The sequence below is a fragment of the Ischnura elegans genome, chromosome 3 (assembly GCF_921293095.1).
Source record: "Ischnura elegans chromosome 3, ioIscEleg1.1, whole genome shotgun sequence".
NCBI classification, from domain to species: domain Eukaryota; kingdom Metazoa; phylum Arthropoda; class Insecta; order Odonata; family Coenagrionidae; genus Ischnura; species Ischnura elegans.
In genome coordinates, this window is record NC_060248.1 from 71,922,150 (window position 1) to 71,941,643 (window position 19,494).

Genomic DNA, 19,494 nt, shown 5'->3' on the forward strand with positions numbered 1-19,494 from the left:
AGTTTTACTCCCTTGAACAGAACCTGAATAATTGAATTTTTTGTTTTGTATCACTTCCTATCCTTTTAAATCACCTTCTCATGAGGATTTTGCCGAGGGGATCGGAGAGAATAGTATCTCTTCCGAAAAGGTAGCGTTCGTCAATGATACGGTGGTGAAGGAAAGATTGACTCGGGGAAGGAGGATTTGAATTCCAGATCATCGAGCCATGCAGCGAGTGTAATTTCGAGATTCGAACGTTCGGAAATCATGTCGCAGCATTCCCGCCGGGAGAGGCATCACTGAGGAGAGGGGATAGTCCCCCCAATCAGGGACACATTGAATCTGAGCGCACCGGTAATTACCGAATCCCTTATTGTTGTCTCATTATCATGAACGGCGTCTGCGGAAGAAATTCAATCGATACCATATCACATTTCGTGTACTTTCTGTTCTCAGGAACAGTTTCCAGCTTATTCTAAAAATGGTCTTTTTAGAATACAGCCGTAACGCACTTCAGGGTATAACATGATAATATGTGAGCATGTGTGACAGGTAGTTATATTGCTATTTATCATGCTACATCTTGCTACTTGCAGCTAAGCACTTATTTTACAAACCGAAGTCTTTTTATCCAAGAATTAGCTTAAATTTGTTTCTTGACTTTTTCGTGATATTTCATCTAAGTACAATCTCGCTTAAATTATGTGATACGACATCTTTTAATTTAAATTTTGATTTTGGCTTATTTAAACTTAATATCCATGTTTCTTAGGATTTTTCTGGGTAACATTGCATTGGTATTCTAATTTTTGGTCTCCATTTGAGTAATTACTCGTATTTTGATGAATATATTTCTTGCAAGGACCTCTGTAAAAATCACCGTAATGAGTAGCATATTTACATAATCTGGCTAAAAATCGAGATCGACGGAGTTCCTTCCCCGTTCTTAATTTAACACTACATTTAATTATCTTTTCAATCGGCGCAGGATCACAACACACAACTTTTCGTATTCAACCGCAACTGTCTCCGTAAATCTAATATTAATTACGATAAGAGAATTAAGTACCTAATATATTTTCTCCTTGTCCGTTGTATTAGGATGTCTACTCCCTTGTACGGAACGGGCATTAGTGAATTCTTTTTGTTTTTCGTGTTGTACGTAAATGCGAACATTTCCGTGTTTAAATACCTTGCACGATATCTCACAAAGCAAAGTGTTTTGTCACCCGTTTCCGTAATTGTTGGAGACTTCTGGAGGTCCGCTGGCGGAGCGGCTATCTAAATCGGCGGCACGTAAAGAACCAACGAATCGCGCATAGACCTATTTTCTCACTTCCACTATCTACCATCGACGTTTTCCCCCGAGGCAATTTGTTGACATTAAGGTTCGGTCGCCATATCTCACGGCACCATAAGCAACAAGGCCTCGCCATCTCCTTTTAGACAGGGTTAAACCCTTACCCATTTACCAGCTCCCAAGTTTCTCCACCTACCATTATCCACGTCTGTTAGCCACCTCTCTCTTTCCATCTACCGGTGCTATCCCAATCTGTAGTTAGCAGTGTATTTAATTTTTTCCACGCAGAGGGACGGTATCAAAGCTTTCTTTTAAGGCCAAACTCTCCCAACCCCCTTCTCCCTCTCCTTTCGCCTTGTCCAAATGATGTATTCCCCGCCGATCCCATCTTTAAAAGCGTCGGGAAATGGGGTTCGGTAGATCCAACGACCGCGTAGCGGGTGGCCGAATTTAACGCCTCTCCGAAAAGGGTCTCATTCGAACGGCAAATGTTCGTGACGTGCGTCCTACCCACGGCAATGACTCCAATGACGGCGTGGAGATTCTTTAAGGTATCGGTGTGGAGTTGACATTTTAGTTAATTCTCGCAGTATTCTAGTAGTAGGAATTTTATAGCATTAGTTACGGTTACACATAGGAGAAAATGTGTGAGGTTACGAACGCAGCGGTTTACGGATGTAATCAAACGATTATTTTGTGATAGTATTTTGTCATTAATCTTTAACATTTATGGCTAATTCAATTATTATTTAGCAAAGAGACATATTAATTGAAAAACATGGAAAAAATCAAACATTTCACTCTCGGAATATCTGTTATAACTGGGACAAATGCTTGCTACTCAACGTCAACTCATTGAGTCTGCGTTACGAGATAATCAATGTTGAAAATTTCGATCCCATTTAATGCAGAAACATTCTTTCGCAGCTAAACAGTTTCTTGTCTTTATCCATGCATCTCACTTAAAAGAGTACGCGAAAAAATGAAACAATCCCCGCTATTATAAATGAATGAAAAAACGGAGAGCATTAGAAAGTCAGGTAGCTCGCAATCGGGAGAGAAGGCCAGGGTTAAAGGGGTCCCTAGTTACCCTCCCAGCGTTAAGTAATACTGGGTTTGGAAGTGTTCTTTGAAATGATGGAGTGGTCTCACAACTTTATCGGTCGCCTCTATCAGAAAGTTCGGTCTTAGGAAAAGGGTAATGGGGGGCGAGAGAGAGGGAACGACTATTGCTGGGTGAGGAAGGAAACGGACGATCGGGGAAAAATTTGGGGCCGGAGAAAATTTGGGTCTGAATAGGACGGCGGTGGGAAGTAGACGGGTTCAACCCTTTCCGTGACGTCGGGGACCTCCGTCATTTTCCTTCAAATGTCCTTTACCTTCACTCGATATCCCTTTTTCCGATACCCCATTAATCTCCGCTATGACCATTGTGCCTCTTGCACCAGCACACCCACCCCATTTCAACGGAACATTCACCCCGCGATGCAATCGTTTGAATTTTAAGGAGGGCATCTTGTCAGGCGTTAATGTAGTACACCTGCGTATGGCTCATGTGTCTTTTTTCCCAAGAAAGAGGTAGCAGTTTCCCGCCTAGCTAGCTGCGGCCTTGCCTACTTCCATTCCATTCTGGGAAATTTTTAGTCATGAATCGGCTCGCTTTGAATTTTCCTTGAATTTCTGAATTTATTTGTGAATGAATTTGGGTTAGGGCTTACGGAAGTAAATCAACCCTAATTTCTCCATGGGCGAGAAGTTTTCTCTCGACATCTCAGAAGTGAGAAAGTATTACTGTCCTAAATTATCAGTTTGAAATGTTCACTTTCTGTACTCTAAAGTTCTTCTCCCTATCTCACCATGTTGAGCAATCGAAGTGATTTATTTAGATTGCTTAATGCTAGCCTCCCAATTCAAGCAGGCTATTCCTAATTGTATTCCATAATAGAGCGACTTTTTTCACAGAATGGCGACAAGTTCAATTTATTTTTCTTCAACTTCAATAACTACTTCAATGTATTATTACTTCGCATAGTTTAATTATTATCGTAGTAATGGCTATTCTGTATGGTACATTTTTTTAAATAAATTGCTAGTGATTTCAAGTTATAGTTTTCGTTTGTCCGAAAGTGTAACTCGAAGAGAATAATTACTTATTTGCGTATTTCCTTCGTGGGAAAAAAAATTCAGCTCAGAAATTAGTATTTTTGTATAAAAAATGACAACAATGTTGATCTTGATTGGTCTTATGCTCATTTTTATTGCGGCTAAAACATTTTAGGGGCATCGATGCTCGTTCGAAACTTGCTTAATGGGCAGAAGTAAAGGGTCTCATTAAAAGTCTCAACAACATTTTCCCCTTTGTCAATCTCTCCGGCCAACTTGAATGCCATTTTCTACCTTTGTCATGCGAGCCATTTTAAGTTCTGAGGTTGATTTCAGACTAATCTCATTCTAGGTTCCTGGGACAGATTATGATCTCAGAGGATATTACTTTATCATTAGAAATGTTTAAGGCATTTCTTTTCTTGTGAATAACGGCTCGGGAAGTAATGCTTTGTTTTTTCTGTAATTCCTCGCCATGATGTCATGCTCTTCAACATCTACTCCTATCCTGTAAACCATCTCAATGTGCGTGCGGCGGGAAGAGTTAGGACACCTGCCGTTAGCCCGTACGAGAAAACAAAGAAATTGGTGTGTATGATCTTAGATTTTCCCGGCGTATCAGTTGCAGAAAGGTTTCTCGGGTTTTCCACCGGTTGATGTCGTCCATGTCTCCCGACGTTTCGATCTGCGACTTGCTGATCATCCTCAGGGGATCTTCGGAAGATCCCCTGAGGATGATCAGCAAGTCGCAGATCGAAACGTCGGGAGACATGGACGACATCAACCGGTGGAAAACCCGAGAAACCTTTCTGCAAAGAAATTGGTGCTCCTTGCAACAAATTTGGCTGCCCATGTTCAACGTAGAATTTATTGAAGTACTCTTTTCTCGACGGAAAAACGAATTCATTTGCCCATACATTCGGAAAAATATCTCTCTTATTTTATTGTTACGGAGTTGAAATATGTGTGTGGCTGTTTCACCATGATATGATACGAATGGCTCTAAGTGATATCAATCTGTTCCTTATTGCCCAATCAATCAATGAGTAGTATGCAGTCTTCGAACTTCCGGCGTCTCTCATCTTTATTCGTGTATAAGCTGTGTGATGCTACCTGTTCGCTCGTAGCAGTTTTTTAAGGATCGCGCCACTTTCTTCGTGTTATATTTTGTTCATGAATGAAAAAATTAAATATTTCTGCGCTCTTATGATTGCCGATTATTCTAAGTGTGACCTGATGAGTGCGATGTAGTATCTCTCTTACACTTTTCCATCCCAGAACCTTCCCATAAGACGCTGTACGAATACTTTAAGGGCTCAACCTCAAATATTTCACACATGTGTTCCCCATTAATAATGAAAATTTCCCCCAGCATATGAACGTGAATAATGAAAATTACCTGTCGTAATTTGTACTAATCGCACGTCATTAATTGCCATCAAAGTGTCAAAAGTACGTAATACGAGTAGTTGCCAATACCAACGCCTGCGGACGTTGATAGAAGTCGAAAATATCTCTCTCCTTATCACATGTCAATGTGCTCTACCGCGAAAGTTTCACTCTCGGCAACTCCCATCTCTTACCCGCGCAAGAATGAACGCCCCTCATTCTTGTAGTTGTGTGCCTTCGTGAACCCTTTTAGCCTCTATGCCTATTCTTCTAGAGAGACCTGTCTGCTCCGTTCAGCCGGGTGCTCTTCTTCGATGATACCTATCGTTCGGGTTTTCCCTTCCCTCTCCTCTATCTCTCTGTACGGCAAATTTCATGCAAACCTCTTTGATGGAAGCAATTTTGCGGTGATGGACGGCACTCGGCCCCGGGGCCAAATGGTATGCAAGTGAAGGAGCGCATTTGGAAGAAAGTATCGAACCGCAAGTATTGCTTATGCACCCTTTGGGCAGGTAGGCAACCTTTTGTCGTACGCAGCTGGAGTTGGGACCCGTTGAAGCTGAGATTCGATTTCCTTCCGGCGCTGATCGTGTAAGCGGCCTTCAATCCACAGTATATCCTGCCGAAGTTGCCTGAGTTTAGAGGTTGGATTTAAATAATCCAGAGACCATCTGGACAAAAACGCCTTAAAGAGGGTTTAGTTATTGCTGGCCTTTTATTTCAAGGGACAGAGCTCAAATCTTGATGGTTCTTGAAACGCCTGAAAAAAATCATGATTCGTGCCTGAAAGCTGTTTCAAGAACACTTTAAGCATGGTTTTCCGTTCGTCGAATGGAATTTGAAGCCGTTATCAACGTGAGGACTTCATTTAAAAGCAGCCTCTCGTTAATGTTATGTAATGCCTTAAAAATAAGAAGTTTTGGCTGCAGAAAAAATATGTTTATCTCATCTCCTCGAAATCCCTCTGACAGAAGCCGCTTTAGAAAAAGTTTGAAATTACAGGCGAGTTGATGTGATAGTGATGCATAACTGCAATTGTATCTATACATATAATTCCTTAGCATTGGAACTAAAAACGTCTGTTTTCGCACATTATTATGTCAACGAGTCATTGCTGACTCCATCGGCTTCATTAGCGAGAATTTGGCAACCGCCTGCCATGAAATCTTTTATTCTGACAGTCGGGATATCACTGCACTGTTTTGAAATGCAATGGTAATCATATTTAGCCCTCTCATTTGTTTTCAATAGGATCGTAGGCCCAATTTTTTATGTATTCAGCATGTAAGATGCTGATAGCATGAGGTATTTGACGCTAGCTGTGTTCCTACTGAGTAATAACTCGAGGAGTTTCGTACGATATTATCCCTACACGTGCAAATTCTAACTGTTAGTTGATGCTCTCGGAAAGGCCCAGTGAATTTGGACTAAGATATCCCCAAAATATTTATCACGTCAGTCTGAATCCAAATTCTAGCTCTCAACTTTAAAGTCCAGAAATTACGACATATTTCCAACTAAATCTATAACTGAACTGTCTACTGCTAAAAAGAACTGGATATCTATTCAATAAGTTCTCAAAAAAGAGTGTGTTATACTGACGTTGTATTCTTGATAATTTCAAATAAACCTATTCAATTGGTTGAGATTTTATCAAAGCTATGGCTAATTCATTCATTATTTTTCATTCTTACAAAAAATTACGAATATCAACCTTGTAAAATAGCAATTGAATATGCCCCTCCGTATGAATAAATGAAAATGGGTACTGACCATAGGGTTTTAAACGGTATCAAAGTTGTCGTCTTTTATGCATCCCTAGATGTAGAAAGAAGTTTCACCTTCATACATATATGTCTAAGCAATTTTTTTTAATAAAAAAGGTACGAAAAAAGTTATTTATTATTTTATTCTTTCCTGAAGGCACACATCTATTGTTCCCAACAACTCATCGCTTTTTGTTAATTTTTAACTGAAAATAATCTCCTGTTATTGATGAAGTGCATAATAAAATTATTTTTTGAGAATCTTCACTTTCCGGTAGCCGGTTTACCTCTTTTCTTTGAACACTCATCGTTGGTATCTCCTCGGGGTAGTATATTCCATGAGCCAAAGATTTCACGCCAATGTTTAGCCAGCCCACTTACCGCAGGGTTTTTTTTTAACTCAGCAGAGTGATGGACCATAAATAAGCCCAGTTTTTGGGGAAGAGTACGACAACAGCAAGGGTTAATCGATTGGAGAGGGATGGCCGAGGGTACTCCCGAAGCGAGGATTGGCGTGCGAAAGATAAAAGTGGAAATGGTGGCGGATCAAGGGTTAGGGGTTTTCAGGTGGGGGAAGGGTGGGCAGAATATTTGAAGCGGGGTGTTTTGGAAGGAAGAACGTGAGGTCAGCACGCGATAACAAGTACGAAAGGCTCTCCGCAGTGAGAACAGGGGAAACCATCAGGGGTGGGAGTGGTGTTAACTCGCCACGAGGCAAGGATTCTCGGTGTATAATGCGTAGGTTTACCGGCGTATGAAGGGACGAATTTGCGAGGAAATAGAGTGAAAATTGTGTATCAAACTTAAAATAAATATACCTATTTTCGGAAGACCAATCATAATTTCTTACTGTACAGTTGATACTCTACAGTTGTGCGATAGATTTGTGGTGGTGACTCATTCAGCTATCTGTTTCTCCACCTTTATACGTTTTGAGATGATGTCGCAATGCCAATGTTTTAACTAATTATAACTTGTGTTTGATTCTATACGAATTATAAATCCGTGACCGTTTTTGGATCGCATATCTCGAATATACTTCCAAAATATATTGAGCGCTCTATAAGTTCTAATGTTTTCAGGAGTGATAAATTTTCCTTCTTCTACGTAAAAAAAACTCTTAGTCATTAAGTGTGGCGACGCATGTAAAATTTTACCCATCTATGTAAGTGTGATTTGAAAAAAGTTACTGTTATTATTTTTATTTTCGTATTCAAATGAACTTATTATTTAACGTGACGGAGCCCTAAGTTACTGAAAAATAATTTATTACTGCAATGGACTCTTTGACAACGTTAAAATTGTTTATAGCGGATGTAGTCTTGAAATTATATTTATTTTGCTTTCGTAAACTTGTGAGAGATGATGGATAATTGATCTTAAAATCAAAACTATTTTCCTACAGAAAGACCCCTAAACTCGATTTTTGTTCCAGCGAATCTTTCAGTCGCTGGACGTGAGACCGGCACGCGATAACAAGTCCGAAAGGGTCGTCGCGGAAACGTATGTGGATCTGTCAGGAGGGGAGGCGATGATGAGAACTCACCACGAAGCAAGGCTGTAAGTACTACACACGGTGTATATGGGTAGAGGGCGGCTATGAAGCGGGGAGATAGCCTCTTTGGCGGGAGGAAAAGCAGATGCTGTGCAAGATGGAGGTGAGAGAACAGTGTTGGGGAACACAAATTAATAGCCCATTGAAAAGGAGTGCTATCTTCGCACGCATCCTATGGACAGTTCAGTCGTGGCGAAGACGAGAGAGAGAGCTGTGAGATTTTACTCCCTTTCAGTCGTCATGGCATTAATTCGAATATTGCGCTCGCAGGATAGAGTTCTTGGGCTCTTTTGAGCAGGTATGCCGCGGAATCTTGTCTCCGTGAGGCTAAGCGAACCGCTGTGTACCTTCAAGACTTGAGTGCGAATTCCTCGTGGCGTCTGGAAAGACCTGTTCCTTATTTTGGGGTTGGAAGGCGTCTAAAGAAAGAGACGGAGGCGAGACAACATGAGATAGTCTTTAGAGCTTATCAAAAGTGCATTTGTTATTGGTGAGCGTCAACAATTTGGCCAAAGCTAACAATCCAGCTTTCGCTAGCCATCGGAGAATTAAAGCCACTTCGTGGTGATATCTCGTAATCTTTTGTACGTTTCAGAGAAAGAGTGAGGACTTAACTGTGAGATGCAATGTTTTTTTCAAAGACGTTTTCCGTTATAGATGTGTGGTTATCTTCGATTTCAAAATATTTAACACTTGTTCAAAGGATTATTCGTGAGTCTTAATAAAATCTCGAAAGAACTGCTTTGAAATTGAAACAGTGGCAAAATTGAAGGATAGGTATTAGGAAAAAAATTAAGAAAGTAAAAACTGTCACAAATTGTGTTTGTAAGCATTTCTATAGTATGAAACACCGTACATGGTAAGTATATAAACCACGAAGAATTTAAGCCAGCTTCCTCCAAAAGAAATGATTATCTAGTCTTCAAAAGTTGAATTTAAACTGTATTGATCGGATATTGATTAATTTGCTATTAAATAGTGTACCAACAGGGATCTACGGAAAGGCCTTCAAAAAATCTACTTAGAGCCTCCTAAAACTACGATAATCGCGGTTATTTCTGTAGTTAAACATGGGAAAATCAGAACATTTTCCTCTTATGAAACAAATCTGTGCCCTATCGTACAAAAGCTACTCCAGGGGTAGTCGTCTAAGACGATCATCATTTCAGCATCTGGGAGGGCCATTCCTTCCCATTTTATATTTTATTAATCTCTTTATTTAAAAATTTCGGAAAATATCCAAATATTTGCATCCTGTCAGATGCCACGGCAGGTTGCCCCTAGTTAAAAGTTAGGAAACCCGAACAATTTTTCCCTTACGAAATGTTATGTGCGACTTCGTGCTAAGTCTACCACCAAGGTAGTTCTCGAACACGACACGATATCAAAACCTCGGAGGACCATTCCATCAAAATTTATATCCCATTAATCTACGATAAAATCCCCGGAAAAAAATGTGCACACTCGCGCATAATCCCTCGCAATTTGATTCATGGCAGCGGGAGCATTATTTCTCTCGGCCATCCACAGGCGAGAGGAGGCGGGGGATGTGTACCTTTTAAAATGTCCGCGTCTCGAACTCCGACGTCCGACCATTTGAAACCGCCTGGTTGCCACAAATGCACACCACTATCAGGTTCAACGATACTCACAGCCCTTGGACAAATTTCCTATCACCGACAATTTTCCGTTTCACCTCGTCCGTGCTGACGATATTTCTTGCTTGTCACTCCTTCCTCCGTTACTAAACACCCCTTCCAAACTACACATCCTTAGAGAGCCTCCACATCAAGAACACATCCAAGCCTCCAAGTTTCTCACCTCATCCTCCTCCTCCGACTTGGTCCTCCACGCCATCGTCTCCTGTTCACCTCCACCACCGCCTCACTCACTCCTGCTCGCTCCTTATCCCTTAAAGATTCTTTGTCCTCCCGCGAGACTCCGCCATCCATCCGTATCACATTGCCGCCTTAATATTATCGGTCACGAGAGAAGGACGGTGTCGGGCGAGGGGAGTTTCCCCTCGGAGGAGGCGAGTGAAGGAGAGAGGTCGAGAGGTTGAAGGTTCGAGGTGGGACGGGAGAGAGGGTTGAGGTAGTGGGTTGGGAAAGGTCGGAGGGGAGAGGGAAGGAAAAGGACAGGTGTAGACTCGGCGTCGCCCATGTAGAAGTACCCAGAGAGTTATAAGTACGCATTTTCATTAATGAATTTTAAGTAAGCATTTTAGCTACATTGATTTAATACACTAGGCTAAAATTTTTATTTGCCTAAAGTTTACACAAAATTATAAATAACTAAATTTAATACTATGTAATGTAGATAGAGGAAGAGTTTAGGTCTGACGGAAGATTAATTTCGGTTTATTAAATAGCTATCATAATATCGCTATATTTTTTTAGCGAATCACTTCCCATTTGTATTGACGAAATAATTTAACCCGAACGAAAAAAAAACAAAATATCCTAAACTTAATATTAAATGTGTTGATAGAGAACGACTTTATGGCTGACAGTAGATCCATTTCGGTAAATTAGGGAGCCATCACATAATTGTTATATTATTTTATCAATGCACTTCCTACAATTTATATTCACGAAATAATTTAACCCAAACGAAGTTTGGTTTGGATATGTTAGGGTAGAGTTCACCCCTTTCCAATCCACAGGTAAAGATAATACGAGGGCATATAGAAAATTAAGGTCTCTTATTTTTTTTTAAAAAGAAAATCAATTTATTCTCAGCTTTGCGTGCATCATTGGAAAGGTTGAAAAGTTAGCTATTTTTTACTTAGTTGCCTTGACGATCAATCACTTTTTGTGTTCTTGTGACCAGCGTTTTAACACCGGCGTCATATCGCTCTCCCGTCGGGTCGTGAAGCTTCCTGCTCTTCCTCGTCTGACTTGAATTTCTGTCCTCCAAGGAGTTCTTTTAATCATTTCTGGGGAGTAGTGACGTGCATATGTTTCATCTCTAGTCACAATCGAATCCAGAAATCCTTCGACCTCTTCCTCATAGCGTCGGAGAAATTCTGAGGCACTTTCCACGTGCTTTTTCTTGTGTTCATCAGTGAGCCGCTTAGAGACCCGCCTGGCGGACACCTCGTTGTAACCGAGTACCTCCGACACAATATTCTGCACGGAGATGTAAGCCACACCTTTCATTAAAACCTTCCTTTATCTCATGAAGGGAAATTCCCCTGTTATAGCGCACCATCTTGTCAATTCGATTCTGTTGATACCGGCAAATTCGGCCTCCTCTACCGCTGCTCATCGTGGACGTTTTCCAGTCTATCAGAAAAGTCCCAGCCCAACTTCCGCACGTTTTAGATGCCCATACACTTCTCACCGTACGCTTCCAGTATGATAGAGTTCTATAGAAATTCTTAGATTGAAGTTGTATCATCTGTAAATAGAGGAGCGAAGTGAATATATGAATCTATGCCAAGTGAAAATTCAATTAAACGATGATTTACATGTTTTTATCCTGTCTTTCATAGAATATCAATTTATGTTTGGTATTATTACGTGGCTGAACTGCGGTCAGGATAATTTATTTCTCTCTCGAGGCAGTAGTATCAATGGCTTTGAAAAAGGTTGACTGTTGCAGCTGTATTATTTGATTTGCAATTTTTATCACCCTAGTCAATTTAAAGCGCTTGCTAAGGGATGTACTTTTACCATTTTTGGCTGGATTTTTTCAAAGCTTGATGCTTCTATAGACTGTAATGAATATTTAGTGCAATTCTACCTCTCTTCCTCAAATTTTGACTGCATGTGGCCTTTTAATTTACGCGGGAGTCAACGTTTCCGGTAACTACGATGCCTCTTGTATGATACCTATGCTGTCGGACTTTTAGCCATTTTTATAAAATCTTGGCATTATTTTTGCATCCACTGCCATGCTATATTCATCCCCGTAATATTTTCCTTTGCCACTCGCCGTATTTACTTCTTTATCATTTTCGCGTGCAACCCCTCTCGCTCCCTTATCTAGAAACATCAATAGGAATATCGTATGAAGCGCGAGGATGTGTACTTCAGTTTTCGGTCGAGGGCGTTTAAACGGCATTTTCTCCTTTCTTTTGTTTCTCCCGCCCTTTCAGCGAGAAAAAGAAACGATTTGAAAGCGCACTCCAGCGTTCAACAAAGCGAGACTGCGATGGAGGAGTGTAGGTATATGTAAACTTTTGAAGGGTTTCAAAAGGGAGGCGCGATGTTCAAGGGAGTCAAGGCGGCAGTCGGATCCCTCCAATAATTTGAAACGGCTCGCTCCCAAGGGAGTGATCTCCTGAGAGGGAAAAAAGGGCGTAAACGTTACTGTATTGCAGCGTTTCTCTGTACGCAGACTTAAGCCATTCACTAATTTACTCGAGGGTTGGGAAATGAAATTCTTTCGCTGCAAAAAGAGAGTTAGCTTTGGTTTAAACAATATACACGACAAGCGCTTTGAGCCCTTGCTCAATATTTTTTAGTCGCATTCACCTCAAACTTCAACTGTGGCCTGCAACAAGAATGCGGCAGTTACACACATATCATATAATTTGTGTCATGATATCGTAAGCGCTTCCATTTGATTCTAGAGGAATATTTATATAAGTATTATGTAGGTTTTCTAAAGCAATCGTACGTCAAATTACAATTTTCTATCCTCGTAGATCTTGACGTATTGTAAACTATACATCGACGTTTGAATTTTTTCACCGCTTAGCCAAGACAAATGTTATTGCAACTAGTTTAGTGAGTCCAGACAGTTGACAGCACCATATCAAAGCATGATTCACAGATATTGCTAATGTTTGTTTGTCAACGCCTAATTAACCAGAAATCTTCTTCTATATATATAAAAGAAAGTCGAAAAAGGTGTTAGTTAGAACACTTATAACTCGAGAACGGCTGCACCGATTTCAATGAGATTTGGTTCTTTGGATTCGTCTCAGGCGGGGTTAACATATAGGCCATTAAAAAAAGGATAATTTCACAAAAAAAATTCATCTCTTTCCTATGGGCATGCTTTTAGGAGTTATAGTAACACAACAATTGATAAGTCGGTCAAAACTACAAATTAAATAATTTGTTTTGTTTTTACCACTTTAATAACTGAATTTAGTAACAATATAACATTTTAATTACTAAATATATTCAAAATATTAATTAAATTGAAATTACATTTTTTAAATTCAATTCGAGCTGATTGTAAGCTCAGCCGTGGCCCAGCTCGAGTTGACACTTCACTACCGTGTTTGTAAACAAATCTCCAAGCAATTGTTGACAAACGGTAATGTCCGTGTTCCTGTCGAGGAATCGAGTAGTTTTAACTCATTTCCTTGGAATGATTGCAAATTAGTTTCAGTGAGCTCATCAACAAAGAGTTCCAGAATATGATTGATCACCAAAAGAATCAAAGATGGTTGATTTAGCGAGCAAGAACGAAGATGTGGATGACTAAAACGAGGTAAATTCAAATAGTTCGTACTCTGCATGGATTCGAATCTTTTAAATGTGTAACAAACGAAGACGAAATCACCAACTATCTATCTGAATATTTTAAGTCCTTGGACGTACCTGGCTTACCAAGGCACGATTTACAGAAAAATGTAGTTTCTGTGCTCATGATCTTTCGAAGCCTAAACCAACCATAACTATCCAACGGAACGTGTTTGATCATTAAAAAAATTGGTGATGAATGTGATTCACGCAACTTTACTCAAAGGAAAATTCAAAGGTTAGGAAGTCCTCATTCCGTAGATTCCATGATCTCAACTCATATGCCCTTTTGAGGTTATACGTATTCAATTTACAATTCGTGTTGCATTCGTGATAACGATTAAAAATTCGCATGGTCATTCTTTCAGTTTTTGTGTTGTTTGTGCTCATGTGGTAATGAAAACCCATGATTTTCTCATGGTCAATTTAGCGTGCTATGTTCACGAGTCGATAAACCATCCTCTGTATTTCTTCCTTCGCTTCAAGTGCGTAGCTAGGATAGGGGGTTTTGGGCGCAGCTAATACCACGGGTCTGTAGGGTATAGAAAACTCGCTAAGGTAAGCGGGAAGTGTGGGGGCACTTCCCCCAGACATTTTTTAAGATAAATGGTTCAAAATAGTGGGTTTTGTGGCTGTGTGAATAGTTAAATATGTTTTGTTTGTTAGTCATCCGTCCCCCTAATATTAATAACAAAATCTTTCATTAAAAAAATCTCTAAGCTCTTGGGGGGGGGGTTTATCCCCCAAAACCTCCCCTCGCTGCGTCACTGCTTTGCTTCGCTATATTTATTTAGCTTCATCCGCTTCATCTTGCGCCTGATAACAGAACAAAAACTGTTGTTTCTCAGAAGGTGCTTGACGCAAGACATTAAACCCGAATGTGTAGGGCTCACCGTGGTGCGTTTACGTATGCAGTACGTTTACGCAGTGCATTTTTTCCACACTGAGATACTAGAACTGGCGCGCCTTAAGTCATTTTATGCGAATGCTGCTTCATAGGGGCTTTTCTTGCACGATTTTGAGCATCAGTCAAGCGTCGGTCTGGGGTCGTGTCAACCTGCCCCCTGAATGGGCCAAGTGTATGCAACAGACTTGGACCTAAAAACATTTTTTTACAGCTAATAACGCAAATAGCCAACAACTGAATGCGTATAATTTTTATTTCATGAGCTGCTTTATTAAACCACAATGCCCAAAATTTCTTAAGCTAAAACGTAAGAAAATTTGTTGAAAAAAATCCGCGTAAACGTGCTCCGATTCACCCTATGTAGATTCAATAAAGAAAATGTCTTTCTGACAAGCAATTTTGGTACTCATTTACGTATTTTTATATAATTTGTATCCTTATTTTATTATAATAAATTAAACATGATTAAAAACGATACAGCCGCTCTTATTTATAAATGGTGTAAGTAAACTGTAAGTTCATTGATTGTTAGGCGGTACGAAGTTCGCTGGGTCAGCTAGTATTTAGATATGTTAAGGAACTGAGGAGGCTACTGTGAATCTCAAAGTCAACGGTCACTATTTTCTAGTGCCTTTCTGCATGCAAGAATAGCGCCGGCAATCTCAATTGACCATTCTTTAACAATTATAATTTTTACAATACCAAAATATTTACACGTTCATGAGATGCTATAATTGGTAATAATACAAGGATGAGCCGAATACCACCATTTTTCACTTAAATACGAGATTACATTTTGTAAATAACTTTAAATATTAATAATTAAGAATAAGCACTTTCATTTAATGATTTTTTGTGACTATTGTAGCACCATTTCAATTAAATTACTTTGCTCTTTCTGTAATTTCAAAATTCGAAAGGTAAATGGGGAAAATATCATTTTAGATGCCCAGCTCTTATATATTGTAAGTTATGGAAGACTATAATGGAAGCTACTATAAAAACCAAGATATATATGGTGCAAGAAATGTGGAATCCTTGCGTCAGATAGCTCAATTTAACTTCCACTCTTAAGCTATAATATGTGAGTTAACATCAATTCATAAAATACACGATCTTATCCGGTCCGTGCTTATTTATAGCTAGTTTAATACCCGAATGTTCTTACATTTATCTTATCTTACATAAAGCTCTTAGTTATGGACAATTATTTTGATTGCTAGGCACTTGGAGCACCTCATTCAAGTCTAGAAGCATCACAATCATGTAGAATCCCATTTGTGTCCTCGTCTTTGGCCGTTTTCTTTATCAAAATCTTTCGAGAGCTCGACGATCGGAATCCCGCAAATTGAGACGTCTCTCTTTTTAATCTCCACGGAATCCCCGACCGTTCACTGTATTTCTCCTACGCAACCCGAACCTTTTTTGCATGACAATGCGCCTAGACTCTTTCAATGCGGTTTGAATGTATTCCCGGCGATAAAAACCTCTTCACGAGTATCCGATGGGTGTTTGGTCATCCGCGGTCGAGACCAGAGGGCTTCTTATGTATCACCACGTCCGGAGGGAGTTAAACATTGAAGGAAAGGGATTGTAGTGGAAGGAGGAAGAAATGGAAAAAAAACTAAACTAGTCGTTGGTCTTCGGTACATACATACATCTGTGGATTCCCGAAACGAGTTTTTTTAATCTTTTTTCCACTCAAGAGACCCCTCTCGAAGTCCACCTCGTCGTCTGCATTACGAATATCTCACGCGAGCAAAGGCGCGCAAGAGCATTTGGTCATCTCCGATACCGGACGCTCAAGGACCTCGAGTAGGTTGGTATCGGATCCCCACCCCTTCCCCCACTCGGCCGTAATATCCGATTATTTATGAGCCGATGGATGGCTAAAGCCATTGGAGTAACAATGCTAGGTATGCGTGGACGGATTCAAATAAAGACGGCAAGACTTTTCTGCTCTTTTCGAACGAGTTAGAGGGGGGAGGAGGGAGGAAAGGGGAAATGAAAAGCTTAAATAAAAAGGTCCAAGCTGATGTGCGCGAATGGAACTTTTGGGAAAGAGTGTAGTGGTAGCTAAAAAGGTGGGCATGGAAGGATGGAAGTCGCCCTTTTTATTCGGTCGAATCTTTAAGACCTTTCCCCCCTCTCTTGCTCTTTCACAGAAATGATATTTCACGTTTAATGGCATCGTTTGCAGACAACGGCCGGCTTCGCCACTTCTCATCCCTAATCTATGCCGGATCTCTTTATCTCCTTAGATATTCTCTCTTCTAACACCCCATCCCCTTCTTTTTGTCCCCCATCAAACATCTTCTCTTTTCTCTCCTCAAATTTTTTCCCCATCCCCTACGCACGGCATGTATTACGATCCTAAATTAAAATTAATACCCATATTATATAATGCTTTGGTCTGAACGAATGTCCATTGTGCACGATCGCCGGGGCCATAACTGACGCGATAAAGTTGGGTGGGGTTTTCCAAGAGAGGGGTTTATTTAGGCGCGGTGCCACATGTTTTGTGCCCTCGTGGAAGTATTATTTAACGCTCATTTTTGGTCCTTGTGGTATACAAATATTCACCGCAGGGTCCCACCCTGTTCGTGGTCATTGGATGTTTATTCCTTCACAATTTTCTTCTTTACATCATTCTTTTGAATTTGAAATGACCGTTGAATTTGAAATGACTTCGTCTTCTCCTTAAGACCAGCTTGGGCATCTTATTCAGCCAAGGAGGGTAGTCATCGTTCCCTTTCTCTCTCCTTTACTCGTTTCAATCATCATTTGCCTTGTCTTTTGTGTAATTGTTTCCTCTGGTGAGATTTTATTTTACGCAACTTGTGTCGAAATGCAAGCGCTGTTTCTAAGTCTTGGTCTTTTTTATGCTTGACTCAAGTTTTGGTTGCAACCATGACGATGATTTCCAAGAATCCCCCATTAAATTTGAGAATTTCGTGACTGATTAATTTACGGTTACTTTGTTCGAAGCTTAGCATTTTTTGTGACCGGAAATTTATTTCTCCCTTCCATTTACTTCATTAATGGATGTTTATTTCTATGTTATTTTACAAATATTTAAAATAGTGCTTTTATTTTCAAATAATAGCAACCTAGACGGTAAAATCTTATTCAAAGCATCTATTACAATACCACAATGATAAATTACTCTTCAGCGGTGCACTTTCTTCCAGAAAATTTATTTACTTACTTTTGAAAATTCTAGTCATTCTTTAAAATAAACTGATTTTATAAAACTTGTAGATACTTTTATTTCTTGTGTGGGATAATAGTTCGTAGCATCAATTTTCTTTTCAATTTTTATAGGAATAGCGTCTTATTAATTGGCTATTGCCATTGTCGATACACGTACAGCCCGGATCAAGGATTCGAGTTTTCAATCACCAGAGCCACCAAGAGTCAGCATCATCATTCAGATTTAAGTTTAATTAGTATGATAATTGCCATGGATGTCGCTATTTGTTTATGGTAACATTTTTCCAATACATTACGGATAATATTGTTGTCTCAAATTATTATGAAGACGATATTCTCAATCTGAGTGGATTCTATCGTTTGGCTACCGTGTACCATGAGTTTTCATCATTCAATCCTGGAATAGGAATCGTTATTAGTCACTTTCAGTCTGGACGATCGATTTATTATGTTACTCGTAAGATCTCCTAGCGATTTCTGTAGTTTTTTTCCGTGATGCATTTCTTATCTAACTCGGGGTAAACTGACTTTATCTCATGCATGACTTAATGCTTTACTAGGCTGCAACATTCTTTATTTCACATTTTAAAAATTATTACCTTGCTCTCAATAGGGAAGCGACTTCAAAAATCTTAGCTTTAAGATTCTGTCACGTCAGATTTATTTACCCTGGGGTGTAACTTACCGTTATGTGCTAATTCACCATGAGTAATGTCGTCCCAGCAGCGTTGAGGTCGTATTTTACGTACTTTTTTAATGTGCAACGCCGGATATCGCCGTTAATACAACAATAGATAAAAGTGGGCCGACTGGTAGGTACGAAGCCATCCCTCCTCCTCGCAGTACGGGGATCGATCTTGAGAGAAGGCAGGTTTTTCAACCTTCAATCTCCACTTCGGCTTACTCGTTATAAGGAGACCACTTTAAAATATTGAATGCCCTGTTCTGAGTTACCATCGGACTTCTCTTCAACTATTGCCCAATGTGGTCGCCAAGTAGGCCACTTCTTTGTTCACCTTGTGCCTACTTATGTCAAACCGCAAAAAATTACTCGTTGCAGCCTGGTGGAATAATCAGATGTCTCCTTGGTGCATTGTCCAGATTAAGAAGATTTTTTTTCGGCTTTGCATCGTGTAAATGAATAAAAACCTCTGTAACTAGTCAGGTCATATAATTAACCGCATCTACGTAACCAATTACTGAATTCGAGTGAGGAACTCGGGTATAATATATTTAATATGAATATAATATGTTTTCATACAATTTTCTATCCTATCTAGTCCAAAGTAATATATTTTACTAGCCATTGCCTGGTATTATTTGCTAGGCGAATCAATTTATTCTACATCGCAGTGTATTCTGATGTCTGCCAATGCGGTGTTCGTCAATGGAGAAAAAGAGTCGAAGATACGATTGGAATTGAATTGATCTCGAGTGAAGCTTTTATAATGTCCTCGGGATAAGTCCGTTTAAGCCTTAGTCTCGCGCAGGGAATGGCTATCTTGGCCATCTTCCTCGGTACCCTTTCAGACGTTTCAACATAAGTTTGCCGAAAGGATACCTAACCGATTTCACAAAGGGTGAGAAGCAATATTTTTTCAGAGCCTTTTTTTCACAAAGGGAACGTGAGGTATTAGACTATCCATCGGAGGTCCTATCGGTTCAGACTCGCCCGCTCTCCCGGGTGCACGGAGCCGAAAGCAGACCAGTCCAGACAGCACTCTCGCGTACACAACCATGCGTGATCTTTCTCTCCCCGTGGTCAGCGCACCCATTCCACGCCGCTCGCGACCATT